The sequence below is a fragment of the Canis lupus genome, chromosome 13 (assembly GCF_003254725.2).
Source record: "Canis lupus dingo isolate Sandy chromosome 13, ASM325472v2, whole genome shotgun sequence".
Lineage (NCBI taxonomy): Eukaryota > Metazoa > Chordata > Mammalia > Carnivora > Canidae > Canis > Canis lupus.
In genome coordinates, this window is record NC_064255.1 from 31,188,494 (window position 1) to 31,210,570 (window position 22,077).

General features: G+C 42.7%; 1 long non-coding RNA gene across 1 annotated transcript; it reads right to left on the bottom strand.

The window, feature by feature from the left end:
* Nucleotides 1-1,758: 1,758 nt before the first annotated feature.
* LOC112662409 (uncharacterized) lies at nt 1,759-21,067 on the bottom strand. The gene is made up of 4 exons (XR_003138501.3): nt 20,955-21,067; nt 13,408-13,610; nt 6,136-6,197; nt 1,759-3,735 (listed from the first exon to the last, which is right to left on the bottom strand). It is a non-coding gene; the product is annotated as an uncharacterized LOC112662409 (long non-coding RNA).
* Nucleotides 21,068-22,077: the final 1,010 nt, after the last annotated feature.

Below are 22,077 nucleotides of genomic sequence, written 5' to 3' on the forward strand. Positions count from 1 at the left end.
GGGGTTTATTTATTACAGCAGCAAGCATTACTCAATGACTAAATTGGAAAGGTAAATAATATGACCATATTTGTACTCCACATTCGTGGAGCATACAAATAGCATTAAATTCTTAATTTTGAAACACCCAATTAAGTGAAGCTCTGTCTTCAGGAGTCTTTATTAAATTGCTTCTAAGGCTTTGGTGGCTTTACTATGTGTGACTGTCACTGCTGGAACATGGCTATGTGAAATTCTACAAGCTAATAATTGCTTCTTAAAAAAGTCACTTGGGAGGAACCAATACACATATACATACATAGACTCTCTCTCTCTCTCTCTCTCACACACACACACACACACACAAACACTGCAGAAGAGTAGGATGCAGACTCCCAGGCAACTTGCGCCACGCACCGTTTTTATTATTATCATTATCAGCATCTTTCTCATCATTAATTTTTAAGTTGAGAGGCATGAATAAGTCTGAACTAATCATCTTGACTATTTACAACAACTCAGGAAGAATGAATGAATTGACCCCAGAAAGGTGGTGGGCTGTTCTTTCTTTTTTTTCTCTCATGTTTTTTAATTTTTTAATTTGAATTCAATTTAATTAACATATAGCATATTATTAGTTTCAGAGGTAGTGATTCATCAGTTGCGTAGAACACCCGGTGCTCATCACATCACGGGTCCTCCATAATGCTCATTACCCAGTTACCCCATCCCCCACCCCACCCCCCCCCCCCCCCCCCCCCCCCCCGCCAGCAACCCTCAGTTTGTTTCCTAGAGTTTAGAGTCTCTCATGGTTTGTCTCCCTCTCTGTTTTTTTGGTCTTATTTTATTTTTCCTTCCTTTCCCTTTGTTCATCTGTTTTGTTTGTTGAATTCCATATATGAATGAAATCATATGATATTTGTCTTTCTCTGACTTATTTTGCTTAGCATAATACCCTCTAGTTCCATCTGATAAAAACTCTGTAGTGTAGGGATAGAAGGAACATACCTCAATATAATAAAGGCCTTAAATAAAAACCCACAGCTAACATCATATCAATGGTAAAAAGCTGAGAGCTTTTCCCCTGAGATCAGGAACAAAACAAGGAGGTCCACTCTCACCACTATTATTTAACATAGTACTGGAAGGCCTAGCCTCACCAATCAGACAACAAAAACAAATAAAAGGCAAAGAAGTCAAAATTTCACTCTTCACAGGTGACATGATATTCTATGTAGAAAACCCAAATAACTACTCAAAAATTTCTAGAACTCATATAGGAATTCAGTGAAGTGGCAAGATATAAAATCAATACACAGAAGTCAAGTTGCATTTCTATATACCAACAATGAAACAGAAGAAAGAGAAATCAAGGAATTAATCCCATTTACAATTGCATCAAAACCATAAGATACCTAGGATTAAACCTAACTAAAGAGGTAAAGGATCTATATTCTGAAAACTGTAGAACACTTATGAAAGAAATTGAGGAAGACACAAAGAAATGGAGAAACATTCCATGCTTGTGGAATTTATTAGAAGAATAAATGTTGTTAAAATCCTATGCTACCTAAAGCAACCTATGCATTCAATGCAATCTCTATCAAGATACCACCAACATTTCTCATAGAGCTGGAACAAACAATCCTAAAATTTGTAGGGAACCCCCCAATAGCCAGAGGAATGTTGAAAAAGAAAACCAAAGCTGGAGTCATCACAATTCTGGACTTCAGCCTGCATTATAAAGCTGTAACCATCAAGATAATATGGTACCGGCATAAAACAGAGATCAATGGAACAGAATAGAGAACCCAGAAATGGACCCTCAACTCTATGGTCAACTAATCTGGGTTGTTCTTTCTATGAATTGCAATCTCTCCAGAGGTCTGTCCTATGACCTTATATAGCATGCCAGCCATCTGTGTTTGAATGACCCTTCAGCTTCTCAGAGTTATTTTTTTTTTAATTTTTTATTTATTTATGATAGTTACAGAGAGAGAGAGAGAGGCAGAGACACAGGCAGAGGGAGAAGCAGGCTCCATGCACCAGGAGCCTGATGTGGGATTCGATCCCGGGTCTCCAGGATCGCGCCCTGGGCCAAAGGCAGGCGCCAAACCGCTGCGCCACCCAGGGATCCCAGCTTCTCAGAGTTATTGTGGAGTTGGAGGTAGGATTTCCTTTTGGTATTTTATGTCAGAATCAGTATGAAAGGCTGCAACATGGTTGAGTGAGCTTTCCATTCTCTCTGGAAATGGGGTTCAGAATCCACCCTTTTAGGTCAAGATTTTGCCCTGAGGAAACCATTCAGTCTTTCTGTTGATGATTTGGGCCAAGCTCAAAGCCAATAGACATAATGCACTAAGAACTAGAGAGGTGAGTTCTGTTAAATTACAATAGTATCCATGCCTCCATAGGAACTACAGAAGCCATTCCTGTCAGATAACACTCAAAATCAACAGCCAAATTACTCCTGCCAGGTACTCTGAGGCTACAGAATTAAGGCCTGCCCTATTTTAAATAATGACTCAAACTCTCTTGTCCCATGCCTCAATAATAATTATGGGAATGCTTATCAGTATTCTTAGTAATACATGATAATAATTATTTATTGAGTGACCGCCACGTACAAGGTACTCTTTTAGGTGCTTTATGAATGCCAGATATTTCAGCTTATAACAGTCTTACAAGGTAGGAGTCATTATTCCATCTTATAGATTGGGAAACAAATTCAGAACACGTAAGCAACTTGCTCAATGGCACCACAGTGGTGATGCCAATGTACTTAAAAAGTATCTTTGGAAAGGAACAACAACTTAGAGCTAATTCCAAGTTCAGAGACATTTTAAACAAACTTTTTACTGGAAAATTGTAGGCACATATAAAAATAGAGAGATATACTCACCAAGCAGTTCCTATCAGCGGTAATTTGGAATGAAAGAGTTTTGAATGATCTCTGCCTTATTTTTTTGGAGGAGAGCCAAGTCCTTAATAAGAATTTCTGCAAAGGAGGAACCTGGGGCTGAATCTTATTTATAGACACAAGAGATGATTCTTATTTCGATCACACATTCTTACTCTCCACTTGAATTTACCAATTAATAGAGAAATAGCAAATAACGTGAAGAGTGGACTAAGTCCTCAGCCGTACTGAAAATCCTTAATTTAGGTTCCATTCAGGTTTGTGCTGAGTCAAATGATATTCCTCTCCCTTGCCTCCCTTCCTGCAGCTCACAACAGGGTTTCATAATCTAATTGTGGAACAGGTATGACTCAATTTATGTTTAGTAGCTGATTTTAAGTGGAGGTAGCTTTAGTGCCATCCTGTAGCCTGCTCACACTGCACCTGAGAGCTGACTACACACACCTCTTCTTACTCTGCATTCAGTGACACTGGTAGCTTGAAATTCACCATTGTGGGAGTATTTACACCACAGAAATTGGCAAAAGCCACACATTAGAGCTTTTATTCTCCAAAAACCATTAAACACTTACTGGCACACTGCAGGGTAGGTTGTATTATTTGCTCAAAAACATCTACTGTCTTTACAGTGGGTCTTGATGATATCTTCTCCTGTGCCAGGAGAATAATTTTCACCCATTGAAGTCAGGCTTGACTACATGACTTGTTTGCATGAATGGGATGTGAGCAGAAGTACATGTACCACTTCTAAGCAGAGGAACATGTGCCCGATTTTTCTTCTTCCTTGGCCCCAGGTTGGCATGTCCCAGGAAGTGTCTTTGTGTTCAATCTGAGTCCTAGAATAAAGAAGACATGGAGCAGAAAAGCACAGCCCACCTACAGAGGACATGGGCATAAACAAGGAATAATCATTCCTATTGTAAAGATTTGTGGCTTGCTTGTTGCTTCTGCAGTTACTCGGGCTTGGCTGATTGATACAGCAATTGAGATTTATAACGGAAGTGCTGCCATAGCAGAAAACCTAAATTAAAGGGGCATTACCTCTGGAGTTTAGGAGTAGGAGTAGTATGTCATTGAAAGGTGGAAAACACAGCACCTCACTTTATCTCATGGTGAAACGTTGGTAAAAGTGTCACCAGTAATCACTGGGGAGACAGACATGTACTGAATGAGCTTGTGGTTTAGGCAAAGAAGTTTTGAAACAGTATGTTACACACCTATGGTGCCATAAGAGAGTTGAGTTTAGGAAAGAATTGTCCATCTGGAGAGCTCAGAGGGAATAGAAATACCCAGAAATTTTTTTTTTTTTTTGAAATACCCAGAAATTTGAGGACTCACAGGACTACGGAATATTCTTGATTCTGATTCCCAAACAATAAAAGATAAAACTGAGGTCTTTAAGTGACAGAGTCTGATTAAAATCCAGCCTTATGGTGAGGACCAATAGAAGGTATGATCCCTCCATTAAAACCTCTGACTTGGGGCAGCCCCGGTGGTTCAGCGGTTTAGTGCTGCCTTCAGCCCAGGACGTGATCCTGGAGACCTGGGATCTAGTCCCACGTCGGGCTCCCTTCCTGGAGCCTGCTTCTCCCTCTGCCTGTGTCTCTGCCTCTCTCTCTGACTCTCATGAATAAATAAATAAAATCTTAAAAAAAATAAAACCTCTGACTTGATTGAGTGGGTACCATTTAAATCTTTTCAAATGGACAAAACGGCACAGGGAAAAGAGATTGCAAATATGGTTCTTCTATTGAAGCCAGATAAATTCAAGATACCCACAGTTAAGCCTAGAGACAGTTATAACTAGAAGAGAATTGTAGATGTAAGCCATTGGTACATGACGTTTGGTTCAGGATTCTACTCCTGGCAACTAAAAGCATTCTGCGTAATAAACTGCATCATGGGGTTATTGGCAAGACAAACTGAGATTGTAACACAAAGCAGCTAGCGTAGTTCTTGGCTCGTTGAACACAGTAAGTGTTCAATAAAGAGAAGTTTGTATAAAGTCTGCTATAAACTGAGAGTAGTTCTTACAACCAATGTGAGCCAGAGAGCAGATGGAAGTAGCCAAGGAAGCTCAGTTAAAAAGTTCAATGCTAATAATTTCAGTAAATGGAGAAGATTCTGAATTGGGTCTTGTGGCATGGTGGGAAGAACTTGTGCTGTAGAATCTGATAGACTGGAGCTTGAAATCCACCTTTACCACTTGACTAGCCAAATGACCATGAACAGATGCACAAAGGTTCTAGGCCTCAGTTCTCTCATCTATCAAATGGGGATAATATTATCTCCTTGTAAGGATTAAAATTAAAAAATTCAGCACAACACATCCATCTTGACACCTAGACCTTTGGTAAATGCTGGATACCTCCTCCCTCCTAGAGCACCTGCTACCACCGCCACGTCCTGGCCCCTCCTTGCTGAACATAGTTACACCTGTCAGGGGAGAGTATGAGGGTTTCTGCCCCAAAATATGACATTTAGGAGGGCTGTTGAAGAGTTGGAAAGAGGGGCTTATTGTTTTATATCCAAGTTGCTTTCTAGCAAATGTTTTGATTTTCTCATTATTTTATTATTTTGCTAGGATTCAAACAGAAGAGGAAACTTGATTTGCTTTAGAAGAAAAAGGAGAGGGAATCACAACAAATAGTAGAGCCCATTTGTCCCGGATACTGTAGAGTCCTGTTTTGGTTGGGCCTATTCCTAACTCTAGGGTGGGTCCCAAGTCCCCAATCACAATGAATCCATAGCATTCCTATTGATAACCCCTATTGTCAAAGAATGGTCATCTGCCTACATTGGTACAATAAAACTGCATTAAAGGATATATATTCCAGAATATTCCATGTTGGGAACAAAGATTTCTCTTCCTTGCTGGCCATGAAAAAGAAAGCACACAGCTTCAAGACTGTTGGTTGCCATCATGGCACTATGAGAAGATCCAGCTATAGGAGGAAGCCAGATGCTGAGGACAGTAGCACACAGGAATGGAAAAAAATGGACTCTGCCATGACATCTTTGAGCTGATAATTATCCCACTCCTGGATCCCACCCTACCTCTGGACCTACAGTTCTGTGAGGTAGTGGATTTCCTTATTTTTATGGCAGGGTTTCAATCAGTAGAAATTAATCAGTCAGTCACAAGAGTAGGGCAGCAGCCAAGGGTAGAGTACACCAGAACAGCCCAGGGTCACAGCCCTGAACCCTCGTCACCTAGGTTCATGTCCCGCATCTACCTTGTGTTAGGCTGTGTGGCCTTGGGAGACTTCCTCAACCTCTCTCTGCTTTCAGTCTGCATCTGAAAAACAATGATAATAATAGATCTTACCTCACAGAGTTCCCAAGAGAATAAATTTGCATAACACACACAGTACAGCGGCTGGCACGTAGTAAGTTTCAACATAATCTAGCTAATTATGATGATTGCCTCCAGCTGCGAAGGTCATCTCAGGATCCACAGAGTGAGACTGGGGAGGGACCTCAGTTCTCACCCTCCCTGTCCTTGACTCTATGTCTCTTTATTCCTTTGTGTTCTATGTTCTTCCGTTTCCCGGTCTCTCCTTCCCTTGTTCCCTTCACTAGTCCTAATTGACATTGATTTATAGCATTATTTGCTATATTGTAAAATATGTAATTCTACATTCCTTCTTTTTAATTTAAGAAGTCAAACAGAAGAACATTTTATATTTCCCTCAATAAAAAATAACATTTTGATTTGCTCTTTATATATCCCCATTACATTTCATCTTCTTGGCTTTGGTCCAGCATTCCACTTTGTCAAAATCATTCTAAATCTTGACACTGTCAGTTACTGGCTTTGCCATCCTTCCTGGCTTTATATCATCTGCCTTTTAAGCCTTCACCAATCCTTGACAAAACCTGCAATTTAGGACTACTCGATCAGTTATCAGGTTAGCTGTATGTGCTGGAAAACTCTAAATCAATGTCTCTGAAGTTTTAGAGAGCACAAGAATCACCTGGAGAGCTTGTTAAAACACAGAGTCCTGGGCCCAAGAGATTGCAATTTGGTTGGTCTGTAGTGGGGACTGAGAATTTGCATTTCTAGCAAGCTCCCAAGTGATGCTGGGTAGAGCTGCCCTAAATAACAAGTGGCCAAATCAAGTTAGTTTATTTTTTTTCTCTTATATAAAGAAGTTCACAGGTAGGTGGTCCAAGGTTGGCACCAAGATGTCAGAACGTGGGCTCCTCTCTGCTTTCTGCGTTAAATGGGATGTGGTTTTCTACTCCAAAATGATTGCCTGCGCTCCAGCCATCAAGGGCACATTCAAGCCAATACAAATGAGGAAGGGAGGGGGTGTCCCCTCTCTTTTTAAGGACACGTCTCAGATATTGTACATGACACTTCCACTGACATCTTCTTGGGCAAATAGCTGAATCACAGTGGCTGAAAGAAATCTGGAAAATATAGTTTTTTATTTTGAGTGTTCTTATTTTGGGCATAGCCTAAAACTGAGGGTTTTACGACCACACAGGAGGAGGATACATTTCCGACACACAGATTTTCAGTGTAGTTACAACTGACCTTCTCTCAACTCTCCAGCTAGAGGTTTGAGACTTAAAGCCCGCTATATGCTAGGCAGTTGATGTAAAATTCTGAAGTTCTGCTTGTCCTCTGTATCAGTCTGCTTGGGCTGCTATAATAAAATACCACAGAGTGGGTGGTTTGAACAACAGAAATTTATTTCTTATGATTCTGGAGCCTGGAAATCCAAGATCAGCAAGGGTGGATTCCTGTGAGAAGCTCTTCCAGCCTTCTTACCTTCTTACTGTGTGCTCACAGGGCTGGAGAGAATGAGAGCAGGGGAAAGAGGAGGAGGAGGAGTGAGAATGCTCTGGTATCTCTTCTTATAAAGATGTTAGCCCTATAGGATTAGGATGCCACCCTTAAAGTCTCCTTTAACCTTAATCACCTCCTTTTAGGCCCCATCTCCCTCCAAGTATAGCCACACTGGAGGTTAAGGCTTCAACATGTGATTTTTGGGGAACATGATTCAGTCCATAAACAAACCCCTATAGCTAGATATTATTTCATTTCAGAGCTTAGGAAATCGAGTCTCAGAGAATTTTAATGATTTTTCCTGAGATCCTAAAGTAACTAAACGCCCAAACCAATACTCAAACTCTTCCTTAGCCTAGGCTTCTTTTCATGCATCATTTTGCATCCTGGGAATTGTACATTTGTTTGCAGGATGGGACTTGAATCCGTCAACTACAATTGCATTATATGCAGCCACAAAGATCTCAGAGACAGGCATTTATACGCTCCTGCGTCTATGCATCAGCAGGGGCCCAGCTGACCTAGATGGGGCAGGACCAGGTCCATATAAACTGCAGTCTGAATCTGGGTCTGCTCCATGAGCCTCTCCTCTTCCTTGGCCCTGGGGACTCATCTAGGTAGTGTCTTCTCTGGAACGCAGAGCATACCTCACTGCTCAAGCACATTTATCCCCTGCTTGCAGTAGGTTCTGCTTCCACTTAACAGCCAAAGGAAATCACCTGGACAAGAACAAGGTAGGCAATATATTCTTCCTAGGTAGAAGTAAATATTTTTGAGTGTATTCTAATCAACCTGAAGCCCTTAGACAGAAGCATTGGTGTGGAAAGAGCAGTAGACTAAGAATCAGGAGTCCTGAGTTCTGGTCCTAGATCTGCCGTGAATGACTTATGTGACCTTGAACACACATTACTAATCCTTTCTGGATCTCTCAGGCCTATTTAGGTTTTGACTTAAGAAGCTATGGCTTGAAAAAACAAATCAGTGTCCCTCAAACTTCTAATCTCCTCTGAATGTAGCTTAAGTCTCTACTTATTGGGAGCAAAAATACACCACACTAGAGCCCCTTCCAAACTATTGGGTTAATGTTCATGACTGTTAATGATCAAACTGGAGTACTGCACAGCTGGTCCTGCTGGTTCCAGGAAGGCTCAAAAAGAAATGAAGGCATCGGGAAGCTGTTGATGTTGTGACCTGCTCCTGGGGCTCTCGTGCACACTGCACCTCTGCTCAGACAGGTGAGCTTTGATTTTGGTGATTGATGATAATGCCTTTGAGTGCAAGGGTAAACATGCCATCGTTTATTTTGCAGAATTAATGAAGTCTGATTAATCTCCCAGTTCCCAGCAGATTCTGTTCTGAGAAATAGAAGGTGACTGCCAGGCTTTTATGTGAGTTACAGAGGGAGGACTCACGGCATGGAAATCATCTGGAATCCTCACAACTGGATCTTTTCTTTTCTTTGTTTTTTTTTCTGTTTTTTGTTTTTTAAGATTTTATTTATTCGTGAGAGACACACACAGAGAGGCAGAGACATAGGCAGAGGAAGAAGCAGGCTCCCTCTGGGACGCCTGATGTGGGATTTGATCCCAAGACTCCAGGATCACAACCCAAGCCAAAGGCAGACGCTCAACCACTGAGCCACCCAGGTGCCCCACAGCTGGTTCTTTTCAATCCCATGGATCTTTGGGTGGATTCTTTGCCATTGGGCCAGATGACTATTGACTAGGGACAGACCCTTCTAACAACACGGTGTAGAATACAGTAACAGCAGCTGAAGTTAGTTGAGCTGTTACCATGGTCAGGGACTCACCTTGGTCCTCCACACACACTGTCCCAATTATTGGAAAGAGAACACACTTTTGACTTCCATAGACATCAATTCAAATTCTAGTCTCACAGTCGACAAGCTGTGTGACCTTGGATGTGTCAAGTGGGCATCGTTGGTGTCTTTCTCCACATATTCCACCCCTGACTTCTCTGCTCACCCATGTTCTGCAGCATGGATGGTACAAGCATGTTGATCTGTTACATATAGATGGGAGTCTGAATTCCACAACAAGCACTTACTGGTTGTGACCTTGAGCAAGTTATTTTATTTTGATAAGACACAGTTTCTTTATCTGAAAAATAAGGGAAATAAAATCCACCACATAAGGTTGCTATAATGCTTAAATGAGTTAATGCATATGGAGCACACGGCTTGTCCCAGGCCCTTGGTAGGATTTCATAAATGTCATTTACCACCATTCAGTTATTGAGACGTGAGAACCAACTGTGAGGCAGTGGAGGAAACAGGATCCTTGCCCTCTCAAATCTCAAAGACCAGGAACAAGCAAGGCAATTTTGGTTAAACAAAATGAGAAATGAAATGAGGGATATGTGATCAGTGTAGTGGGACTTCTGTGAGTAGCACTCATGCTCCAATCACCCAGCCACCCTTTAGGCAGCCATATTTGTCCAACTCCCAAGAGAGACTGGTCCAAGGGTGAGTACCTAAAGCTAACTGGTTTATTCAGTCCTTCTCTATGAATCATAGTTATTCTGAATGGCAAGTGAACTTCTTTCTCATGATAAATCATATCATTTAAAAAAAAGTACCGCTTTGATTAATAGGAGTCTCATATGCATACCATGAAAACGGAGAGGATCCTTTGCCCCTGGTCCCACCTCTGTTTCTCTGTGAGGGGGTGATATGCATTTATGGTTGGATCCTGAAGCACAGACTAGGCTGGCTCATTACTGAGTGGGTTTACTGTGTATTGAAGGGTATAGATCAGTTTTCCTGTCTGTTTTTCCAGCTTCCTTTTTGCCCCTAGAGGCTGGCTGGGTAAACTGCCCTGCCTTACTCTGAGACAGATTTTCCTTTTATTTCTTGTCCTCTTGCTTCCTTATGGTTAGCCTTATGCAATGGGACTTTCTGCAAAGATGGAAATGCTCTGCATCTGCATTGTCCAATATGGTGGTCACTGGTCACGAGTGGCTATTGAGTACTTGGAGTGGTGGCTGGTGAGACTGAAGAGTTGAATTTTTAATTTTAATTAATTTAAGTTTAAATTTAAATATCCTCATGTTGCTAATAGCTACTGTATCAGACAGAACAGCTGTACCAAATAGGAAAGGCTGGCAGGCAACTTCATTCATAAATTTTATTGCTTTCATTTAGAAAACCAGTATCAATGAGGCCATGTTTAACATGGTGCCAGTCCCACATTTTTGCTCCTTATATGTGGAAGAGGCAAGAGGGAGAAGTTAAAATTTGGATGTGGATTTTTTTTTTTTTTTTTTTTGTGAGCTAGAGGCTGCGCTTGATTTCTTTGTAACTTGCATTTTAAATTCATCTTTAACAGGGAATGTTGAATTCAATTGCTGGTTGCTGGCCTAGCTAATAATAGAATTTTGTCTCTGAGATGGCCACTCTTTCTAGTAGGTCTATCTTTTAGGACCTCCGTAGGAAAGAGGGGTGATTGTGTGGGCAGGATCCAGGCATTCTGGGGCCCTAGAAATACTCCGTTTGTAGCTCCATCCCAGTTCCCAGCACAGATTACAACGTGGCTTTGAGAATGTCACTCCATCTCAGGTGTGGCTTTCACCAGGCATGCAGGATAGATGTGCTGGCCCAGCTTGGGGTAGGCACTGTCTGCATTTGGGTCGAGTGGGTCAGGTATTTCTTGTCCCTGCCTAAGGTGCATATCCAAGCAAAGTAACTCTAATTTGTCCAAGGGCAAGCCTCTGGAGAAGGTTATAGGTATAAGGTATCAAGATTATTATCTATACCTGCCCCCCAATTTCTACCTCTCTTGCCTTAATTTCATCCACCTTTCCCAATTTTGACATAAAACATTTCCCAGGATGCTGTTTCTTATGCTTTCTCTAGTACTCCTTTCTAGGACATACATTCTTTTATTGAGAATGGTTAATACTCTCTAAAATTATGGCTTGACTTCTGCCCTAAATGTGAGCTCCTCAAGAACAGGAGTCTTATTCTCACTTTCACCTCTGTATTGCCAGTGTGTAGAAATGTGCCTCATAAAATGTTTGTGTGCACTTGAGAAGAATGTGTGTTCTGCTGTTGGATGGAATGTTCTGTAGATGTCAATTAGGTCCACTTGGTCTAAAGTGTGGTCAAGTCTAATAATGTTTCCTTGTTGATTTTCTGTCTGGACAGTCTACCTGTTGTTGAAAGTGAGATATTGCAGTAGATTCTTATCTTTGTACTGTGGTCTCTTTCTCCCTTCATATCTATTAGTGTTTGCTTAATATATTTGGGTGCTGCAATATTGGGTGCATATATATTTATGATTGTTATATCTTCTTCATAAATGAGTCCTTTATCATTATATAACGATCTTCTTTGTCTCTTATTACTGTTTTTGATTTTAAGTCTATTTTGTCTGATAGAAGTAAAGGTAATAAAGTTACCTGGCTCGTCATTTTTTTTTTTTTTTTAAGAGAGAGCCTGTGTGCATGAGAGCAAGAGTAGGGGGAGGAGCAGAAGGAGAGGGAGAAAGAGAATCCTAAGTAGGCTTCACAGTGCAGAGCCTGGCAAAGGGCTTGATATCATGACCCTGAGATCATGACCCGAGCTGAAATCAAGAGTTGGACGTTTAACTGACTGAGCTATCCAAACACCCCACCCTACTCCCCTTCTTCTTCTCCTTCTTCTTCTTCTTCTTCTTCTTCTTCTTCTTCTTCTTCTTCTTCTTCTTCTTCTTCTTGTTCTTTAACTTCTGCTTGCATGAACTATCTTTTTCCATACCTTCACTTTGAGACTACATGTGTCCTTAAAGCTGAAGTGAGTCTCTTGTAGACAGAATACAGTTGGGTTCATTCATTTGTTTGTTCTTTCTTTCTTTTTAAAATCCAGCCAGCCATTCTATCTCCTTTGGGGAATTCAATCCATTTTCCTTTAGAGTAATTATTGATGTGTAAGGACTTATTTTGCCATCTTATTGTTTCCTAGCTTGTTTTGTAGTTCCTTGCTCCTTTCTTCCTCTCTTGCTGCCTTCCTTTGTGAATTAATGATTTTCTGTAGTGATATGCTTTGATTCCTTTCTCTTTACTGTTTCTGGATCTATCTTTTGTTTTTGTTTTGTGGTTACCTTGAGACTTACATAAAACATCTTATTGATACAGCAGTCTATTTTACGCTGACAGCAATTTAACTTCGATTGCACAAAAGCTTTACCTTTAAATTCTACCCTTTTGGTAAATATACTCAAATGCCATACATTCCATAAATGGGACTGTTTCAAACAGATGCAAACACTTGACTGTATCTTCTGAAGGAACTGTTGACTTATTTTAAGAGACCAAGAGTTAGGTGGCTGAGCGTTTGAATGTAGGGCTGCCAAGAATTCCATGCTGTTGCTGATGAAAAGTGGCCCATTTTTGGATGGATGGTCCTTGCTCTCTTTCACACACGAGATTAACTGTTTTTCAGGGCAGGTATTATGTCTTTTTCAAATTTTGCACCTCAACGCCTACTACAGTGCTTACTCTTACTCTTTCAGAGTAAGATATTTAATTTGATGTTAATAGGCATTTATTTAATATGGAATGAATATTGGAGTCATTGGGTTGTCTGTGCTTCTTCACCATAGTTTTCATGTTGCAAAGCAAGGGTTCTCATACTATCTGCACATTAGAATTTTCCAGGGGGCTTTAAAAAACACCAGTGCTCAAATGTGTAACCCTGGGCATTCTGACTTACTTGGTAGGGGAGAGCCTGCACATGTTGATGGTTAGCAACTACCTGGTGATTCTGAGTGGCCAGAGGTGAGCTCCACTGATGAGGAGGGAGGTGTAAGGGTAGGGTGAGTCAGTAGAACTGCATTCTGCTCTTGAGTTCTATCACCAACTTGCTGTGTGACCTGAGGCAAGTTACTCCCTCGACTTGTGGGTTGGGCTCCTCACCTGAAAAATGTGAGCATTGGATTAGAATGGTTAGTTTTATTCTTTTTAGTTCAGGAACTCATTAAAAACATTTGATCCTCCTTCCAGGAAAATATATTATGCATAGTTACATAAAATTTCCATACCATTTCAAGGAATTAATGAAATCTCTTGTGTTGGTCAGGATTATTTTGGTTGCAAATGACAGAGACCCAGCTAAAATTGGCATATACTAAAAGGCAGTGTAACAGTTCATAGTGCTTAAACGTTTTGGAGAAGCAATAGCTTTAGGCATGGCTAGATCCAGGAGTCCAAAGAATGCCCTCAGGAGCCAATCTCTATGTCTTGGGGCTGCTCTCTGAGTTGTTGGCTTTCTTTTCAGGAAGGGTCTCCCCAAGTGATTGTAAATAGGTTCATCAGCAATGCAGGCTAACATTCTACCTGTTGAACAATCCCACCATAAAGAGCACAAATCTTTCTTGTGGTTCTGTTAAAAGTCCAGGCCAGACCTGATGCCATCCCTGTGGATAGATAGTGGGATGGATTCTGGACTGGTCATGTGCCTGTCACTGCAACATGGGGTAGGTGAGCCCCACCTGAACCACGTGGAGAGTTGGGTAGGGATGGTTTTCCAAAAGGAAATTGGGATATTGTTACCATGAGTTGGGACAATGGATACCAGGAAGACAAATACTACGGACATCCATCTCTTATCTATGGAGAAGCAATGGGTACCCCTTTAGGGTACCCCTAAAGTTACTTGGCTTCGCGTTGAAAATTTCCAGACTCAGGAGCCCTTAGGTGCCTCTCTACTAATAGTCCACAATGATAGATAAAATGGTGCTCTTATGAGTCCTATTTTTGAAAGATATATATGTATATTTTATATATAATATGTATCTTATGTATAATATGTAAGAATGGTATTGACTTTTTTCCTTCTATGTTTAAGCTTATATTCCACTCATGTTTTCTGGAGTGCTAGTTATATGCTAGCTCTGTTAGGCACATTTGTTTGGAGAGCAATAGTGAAGCTTCAGGTGGGTTGCAAACTTGTAGGAAAAAACCCATGGAGGAAATGAAAGACTTTGGCGTTCGAATCCTGGCCTCCCAACTTCAAGCACAATGCCATCTCCATGAAAATACTGCTTGATATCTTGTCTTAGATATTTTTTGTTTTGAGAGAGTGGCCCCATGAAGTACTGGTTAACTCCAATGAACAGTTCCTCCTCCATCATTTAGGGGGAATTGCCTTTCTAGTGTCAGTAGCCTTGCACCCGATCATCTTATGAAACAGGGTACTTTTTGTTTGTTTAAAGCTGACTCTTTCATCTAAGAAAATAATACATCCAGTGATTTTTACCTGCTTCTTGAGTCTGTACTTATCTAGCTCCTATTACCTCCTGTTATGCAGGATGTAAGCCTCAGCCCCGGGAACATGTCTGTCATCAGTGAGTGTGACAATTAGGGCTGTGTCCAGAAACCTGTGGGTTGATTGGTGGGAGGGGGATTGCTAGGTTTGGAATATGGGAGCATCCTGAGATTCCTGAAACACTAAGACCAGGATAAATGACCTATCTTTTTTAAGAGTGTAATTTTAAAGGCCGTGGTCCATCCCAGAGGAAAAGACATGATTTTTGCCTGAAATATCAAGTAATTTAATTATTTTAAAATGTAGGACCTCTAATAGTGATCTAATGGAATGAATAAGATAATTCACTGCTTATGGCACCAAAGATTTATTGCTTAGCTTCTATCAGTATTTAGAGGATGATTCTGAAGGATGAACAAAACATGCTTTCTTAATGTGTGCAGAAACTCTGCTGAAGGAAAGGAATAAAGTGAATGATCTGGAAAAACGCATTAAGCAACTTTGATTGTAAGCCGTGGTTAGGTAGATGGCAGATAATGGTGATAGCTTCTAGACACAGGTCCTCTTGGTCCATATCACAATTCTGGTCCTCTTTCATTGTTTGAACTCTTTCCAGTGCTGGACATTTATCACCTGTGCTGTTTCTCTAACAACTCACTCACATTGTTTCTACCCAGGGGCCTGGGTTTGAGTACCAGCTCTGGCACTTAGTTCGCTGAGTCAATTAACAACTGTTAACATCTTGTGATACTTCTTCCTAATCTTTGTCTCATGTATTTTTAATTATTGAGATGTTATTGCATAATTTCCATCCTCCTTTCTCACCTAGACTAAGCTCTTTATTTCTCCATGTTATCAAAAGCTCCTAGATCATCTTCAATGACTGCATACTACATCTTTGCATGAACCCACCATGATTTTCACGTTCCTTCCTCTGGGGTTGGAGGAGTTTCAAAGAGGGAGTGAAACAATTTGGTTTATGCTGATAGCTTTCTGGAGGGTGAATGGGGAAAGATGAGGGTTGGGAAGGACCAGGGGGAGCGAGAACTACTTTTATGAAATAATTATTGTAGATGGGGTCAGGGCAGCATCTCTGAAGAGGACCCAGAGGTCTTTTAGTTCACTTCCCTCTTTTCATAGGTGAAAAGTCAGAGACTCAGATAAAATGACTCCACTAGGGTCTTTCAGCCTCACCTGGGGTTTCCTAATGCATAGTCCATTGCACTTTATCCTAGTCCAAAATCTAACCATAGCCATGTGATGCCTGAACATCAGCTAAAATCCACTCCTAGGAGAATGTTTCATTAGCAAGTAGACATCTAGTCTTGAAATATATTTGGCAGTTCATTTTTTACAAATTATCAGTGTGATTAGTGATTACTGGCTGTTGGCTGAAAATAATTTCCTGCCTACCCAAACAAAGCAAATTAAGGGGAACAAATGATGTAACCCTGTTCAAAAAAAAAGTCATTGAAATGTTCCCCAAAGAGAGGAAGCTATTATTATCCCAGACTTATAAATGGGAAGATTAGAACAGGGAGGCTGGGCAACTTGTCCAAAGTATTCAGCCCAAATTAGAAGTCAGAATTCCTGATGGCCACCCAAGGGCAGGAACTCTGCTGGCAGTTTGGCTTGGTAGGCTAGGGGGAAGGCCAAGGTAAACAGGACATAATTGGGATAAAATTCCCATGCTTTCTCCTGCTCTGTGACCCCCTGACCAAGAAGCCCTTGCCAAGATTCTTGGCTGCCGTATCAAGCTCGTGACCCCTGTGCAGTCAGTAAGATGAAGCAGAGACCAGAGACCAGAGGGGACACCTTTTCCACGGCTTCCCAGCCATGCCCCACTGGGCAAATGGCTTTGCCTCTTGGACCTCAGAAGTCCCATCTGGAAAGCGGGGTGAGAGCTAAGTGCCTACTCCGTTCAGTGATCCAAGATGTAAAGTGAGAAGTACATTTCCAAAAGGCACTTGCCAGGGCTTTTTGATGGCAGGTTCAAACACCAGTTCAAACACCAGTTCAAAGGAGGTTAGACAAAAGGGGAGTTTTGCAGCAAGAACGGGTGTCAGCAGTCCAGTGACCACATTTCCCCATCAAAATTAGGGTAATAAAAAAAAGCATACTTGCTTACAACCCTCACTACCTCACTAAAGAGGGAGGCCAGGCATTGTATAACTAATCTCAAGAACTCCTTATAAACTTTGAGGTACCTGGTCTCACCAACCCCCATTTGTTAGTGGGGAGAACCAAGATCTAAAGGCCAGGACGCCATGAGACAGAATGGCAAGGCTGGTCTCTCTGGCTCTGACCCCAGATGCCAGGCAGCCATGCTCCTCTGCCTTCCGGATTTGAGAGATAGCTAAAGCGCTGGCATCCTGGCACTGTGACAATGCTAAGAGAGGTATAATTACCCCCTAACTGGCAGCTGAGAAAAGTGAAGGAAGAGGAAAGGATCTGTCCTGTCCCAGGAGTCTGGGTTTAAAGGAGCAAGTGTGCGTCATCTCTCTTTCCTTGTGTCTATGACTGGAAGGAGAACAACTTGACCTTGGTTGGCTTATGCTCAAGTCCTGCAAGCTGAGGATGGTGGCTCCTCAGGCCTTGAGTGTCTCTGTATGAGTAAATGAGGAAGTGGACATTTACTGAGTCCACTCTCAGTGGGTTCAGCCCCATGCTGATCAGACACGTTTGCCAACTCATTAGAGACTCACAGCCCCTCTGTGGGTTGGTATTGCTGCCATCTTACAGTTGAGGATGTTGAAGCTCATGTCCTGGGTCATTGAGGTGATAAATGGCAGGAGCAGAGCTTGGATCCACAAATGTCAGATTCCAGACATAGGACATTTTGTGCCATTCCTAGGAGGCTTCATTTTGAATGAGCGCCAAACGCCTTCTAAGTCTGTGGTTGGTGAGGGCGAAAATGACCCACAGAAACACTTTATATACCATGGAATTACAGAATATTGGAGCTGGGAGGGCTGTCCGGGAGCAGGAAATTGAGTGGTCCTTGTGTTTTTGTGGGGGAGGGGTTCCAAAATTCATTGATGTTTTTCTTCGAAAAATGCGTATAGCACAGATACGCAAAATCTTGTGCACAAGTCTGGGGGAAAAATTGCCCTTTCCCTCATTTTCCTCAGCCTTCACATCAAATGTGAATTCAGTATGATGAAAGGAAGTTGTAGTTAGTGTATTTCCCACCAGACTATGAGTTTCCATATTAGTCATAGTTCTCTAGAGAAACAGAACCAGTAAGGTATGTGTGTGTGTCTCTCTCTTTCCCTCTCTCTCTCTCTCCTATCTATCCATCTATTATGTGTTGGGAGAGAGTTATTTTAAGAATTGGCTCATGTCATTGTGCAGGGTGGCAAATCCAAAATCTTTAGGACTGGCTGGAAGGCTGGAGACCAGGAGGGAATTGGTGTAGGTTGAGTCCAAAGGCAGTTTGAAGGCAGAATTTTCTTGTCTTATAGGGACCTCAGTCTTTTCTCTTAAAGCCTTCAACGGATTAGATGAAGCCCACTCACATCTTGGAGGGTCTTCTGCTTTTCTCAAAGTCTACTGGTTTACATATTAAGCACATCTAAGAAATACCTTCATAATAACATCTGGACTTGTGTTTGATGATGCACCTGGGCACTATGGATCATCCAAGTTGACACAAAATTGACCATCACAATTCCTCAAAGTAGAGCCTGGATCTCCCTTGATTCTGTTCCCAGGGCTGGACACTGTTCTTTGCACAGTGGGTGCCTAGGGTGTGTAGGAGCATGAATGAGTTAAGTTCTAAAGTTCCCAGAATGACCTTGGAGGAAGCAAGGGAAGAGAAAGAACTTTATTCTCAGCCTTAAAGATTGAATGGGAGTCCTTGAAGCCACTGGGCATCAAGGAGGGGTTGTTGTGGGTTAGAGGGGTGAACATGACAGTGACGTGTAGGGATTTTGGCAGATGTGTCACATCAGAGTGACCCTGGCAGGGGTCCATGCCACTGAGATGCTGCAGAGCAAGGACTAGACTGGGCCTGGCTACCGGGAGGTCCAGTCCTTGTGCTATCTCCACACCAATGAGCTGTGTGTCCTTGGCAGGTTGCCTCACCTCTCTGGACTCAGGCCTTGTTTGCACGGGATGGTTATAGACTGGCTGCCTGTAGGCGGGATTCAGCCTTCAATCAGGCTTGTTAATTCAAGTGAGTTTTTTTTTTTAATAAAGTTTTTTTTAAAATTTTTGTTTATTTATGATAGTCAGAGAGAGAGAGAGAGAGAGAGGCAGAGACACAGGCAGAGGGAGAAGCAGGCTCCATGCACCGGGAGCCCGACGTGGGATCCGATCCCAGGTCTCCAGGATCGCGCCCTGGGCCAAAGGCAGGCGCCAAACCGCTGCGCCACCCAGGGATCCCTTCAAGTGAGTTTTAAAAGTAGTTTGAATACATTGCCAGAATTTAAAAATGGGTAGATTTTAAAGGTAAGAAAGGATTTATAGTTTCTCTGAAAAACTGGGAAGGGTTAACAATTCCGGGCCTGACTTTTGCTGGGAACAACCAAGCAGTCAGGGCAGCTGCTGTCTCCTGAGTTGGGCAAAGCTTTTGGGCTCTCCTCCCCAGGCTCCTGTTCTCTTCCTGGTCTCCCCAGCACAGTGGAGTCAGCCTCTGGTCAGCACTGAGCTGGCATGGCTGGTATTCACACTTCCGCACGACCCACACGGCCTCTGCAGGCCTAATGCCAATACCTCCCCTTGACGGGCCCCATTGCATGTCAGGCGTGGAACTGGGCAGTTTATGTGCATCTTGGAGGCAACATTCCAAGACTCTTAGTGAAAATACTGCTCAGGCTCAGTATGGAGCAAGCACAGGGTGGGGCTGGCACGGGGCGGGGAGGGAGTAACTGACTAGAGGGACAACATTCTCTGGCTAATTGGGTGGCTCACAGTTGGGGGACAACCCTAAAATAATTTTCTCTCATCCTCTGACTGCCTCGAGAGTTGTAACATAACAAGCTTTCTATTTTATTATTTCATTTTAATTTATTTTATTTGCAGATTTTATTTATTTATTGAAAGAGGGAGAGAGAGTAAGTGCAAGCAGAGGAAGGGGCAGAGGCAGAGGAGAATCCCAAGCAGGCTCAGTGCTCAGTGGAGAGCCCGATGCGGGGCTCAGAAGCCTAGGACCCTGAGATCATGACCTGAGCTGAAATCAAGAGTCAGATGCTCAATCAATTGAGTCACCCAGGTGTCCCATATACATGCTTTTTAAACACACATCTAGACACCTTTCTTAAAAGAGTTTGGGGGAAATTTTCATTTATTTCCCCAAATCATTCAAATGCTCAGGCTGGGGAATTTGCATAGACACTTAGTCATAACCATCCCCTTAAACAATGATGCCCCGGATGTGACCTGATTACCTGCTGCAGGTGACCTTTTTGAGCCCTCTCACTCAGAGGTCTATGATTATTCAGCAGGAAGCAAATTTCCAAACCGTGTTTCCTAGGATTCTTTTGATGATAAGAGGCAGAAACTCAATTTTAAAGAGAGAGGCACAAAGGAAAATGTACTGGAGGGAGTTTTGCTTATATTCTGTGGTAAGTACTTTGGGAGACACGGGATTATAATATAAAGTCCTTGATCTCAAGAAGCGTGGGCTCCTTCCCAAGGGCAAGGGGTGCCCATAAGAAAAGTAATTACATTCATGGGGATTAAGGAGTGCACCTGTCATGATGAGCACCGGGTGTTATACGGAAGTGTCAAATCACTATATTGTACACCTGAAACTCATATAACCCATATGTTAACTATATTGGAATTGAAATAAAATTAAAAAAAATAATTACATTTGATTTCTGCGCAGAAAGCACAGGATTTGGAGCCAGGGAGGCTGTGACTTTGTCTGTTGTGCACTAGCTTAGCGAGTAGTATGAAGTCTCAGTTTCCTCATCTTTAAAGTGGGGACACCTTCCTTCCTCGCAGAATTGTTTTGAGAATTAGCACAATGTACGTAAAATACTTACCATGCTCCTGGCACACGATACAGGTTTAAAAAAATGGCTGATGCGGTTGTTATTACTCTAATAACGAGTATGTGTTCTGGTGGTTCTGAGGTCCTCACCATCTAGGAGTCTGGAGAAGCTTCTGAAAGACTTCAGCTGGGCCTCGGAGGGCAGGGAGGACGTGGGTGGGCTGTGGGCGGGGTGGAATCATCTCAGGGAGGGCACAGCGTGTGCATGGGGTGCAGGGAGAAGCGAGCACAGAGTGTTCAGGGGACAGGGCAGACTGGCCTGGCTGGACAGGAGGGTTCACCCAGGGGCAACTGGTTAGAACAACACTCAGCCCTTGTGACAGCTGGTTAGAATTGCCCTGTAATCCTTTCTGAAATGTCTGCCACTTTGCCAAGTGGAAATTGGCATCCTTTGCTCTGGCTGGGGACTCTTTTCTCCCCCGTCTGCCTACATGTAGGCTTGGGCAGTGGGGCCAATAAATCGTCCTCAGTCTCTGCCAAGTATCCAATTAAGAGATTGCATACCTGGCATTTCTGTGCAGCTCGCCGACCTCAGGAGCCCGTCCCGGGAGGAGGTCAGCCAGGCTCAAGCAGGGCGATGTTCAGTGAGCGTGGAGCTGGGGACCCCCTGACCCGGGATGGCTGTGCCCCAGCCTTCTCTCCGCTTCTGTGTGGACATAAGGGGCTGGACTACCAGAGTAGGATTCAGTCACTTTGGTACCCAGAATATTTTTTGGGGAAGAGCCCAGAGAAGCCCTGCAATGCCTGCCCATGTCACGTCCAGCTGTCCCTGCAGGGAACGCTGGGGCACTTTCCCGACAGACAGGTTGCAGCTTCTGGGTGCAACCCTCCAGTGCAAAGGTTCACCCCTTCCACATCTGCCTGAACTTCTGCTGAAGGCTTCAGCAATTTGCAGACCTTATATTGAATCAATTGTGCGCCAACATTTCTTGTTTCCTTGCACTGATTTTTGTTTCATTCATATCGCTTAGTTGCAATGAGGGATAACAGTATCTTAATAACCCATAAAACAGCTAAAAAACCAGGAGGACTGGGTGACTCAGTGGTTGAGCATCTGCCTTCGGCTCAGGGTGTGATCACGGGGTCCTGAGATAGAGTCCTGCATCGGGCTCCCC